The sequence below is a fragment of the Zonotrichia albicollis genome, chromosome 35 (assembly GCF_047830755.1).
Source record: "Zonotrichia albicollis isolate bZonAlb1 chromosome 35, bZonAlb1.hap1, whole genome shotgun sequence".
NCBI lineage: Eukaryota > Metazoa > Chordata > Aves > Passeriformes > Passerellidae > Zonotrichia > Zonotrichia albicollis.
The window spans coordinates 2186231-2187122 of record NC_133853.1 but is presented as its reverse complement, the minus strand read 5'-3'; positions in this window follow the sequence as shown (position 1 = coordinate 2187122).

Here is an 892-nt window from a genome sequence, read left to right as displayed (position 1 = left end):
TACCACCTTTACCACGCATGCGCCACCACTCGGTTTGGTGGTCGCACAAGTCTTTGGGGGTCGTCACTGATGAAGGCCCTGTAGTCTTCTTCGTTGTCCTTTAATTCACCTTTGGGTTACACATGCGCACCAAGCCAGTACAATATAAGCCAAGACTAACATATCACTGCATCTACATATCAAAGCAATAAGTCCCTTATAATTAGCATTTTCTTGGACCCAACCAGGTTCTTGGTCATTTTTAGCAACTGTAATCTTCAGCTTCTTTCCTGTGGTCCTTGAGAACATCTGCTGGGAAGGGGGGGTGGGTGGAGCCCCTCCTTTCCCTCTCTTCTTTGGCATTACAACTTTTAACTATTAACCATTTTATTATTTTCAAATATTAATTACTGTATCAATATTGATTACTGTTTCAATTTTTTATCAGCACAAATCATACCTATTTATCACATGTAGCAAGATTTGCCACCAGGAAATTATGCCACCGGTGCAATTTTCATTGTGACTGTTTATGCTGGTATAGGGCAAATTTTGGGAGGACATCTCCAAAAGGGGTCTGTCTAGAAAGCAAGTTCAAGTAGTCCCCTCCCCCTACTAGTTCAGGAAAAGACTTCACTTGAGAATACTGAAAAAAACCCAGTTTATTTAACAAGTAAAGTATTCAAAAGCATGGAAAATGAATAATATTAAATAAAACCTCAGACAGTGCTGAAGCAATGGCAAATGGAGAAAGTCCTTTTTGTGGGTTGTAGCTGGCTCACTTGGTCTCTTCTAAGTCCCTTTGGTGCTGGAATGCAGCGTCCCAGAGCTCGGGGGCCCACAGGTGTGAGCTGTTGCCAGTGTTTTTCTGGGTTTTCAGTCCAGAGCAGGTTTAAACAGTTCCAAGAAAAAG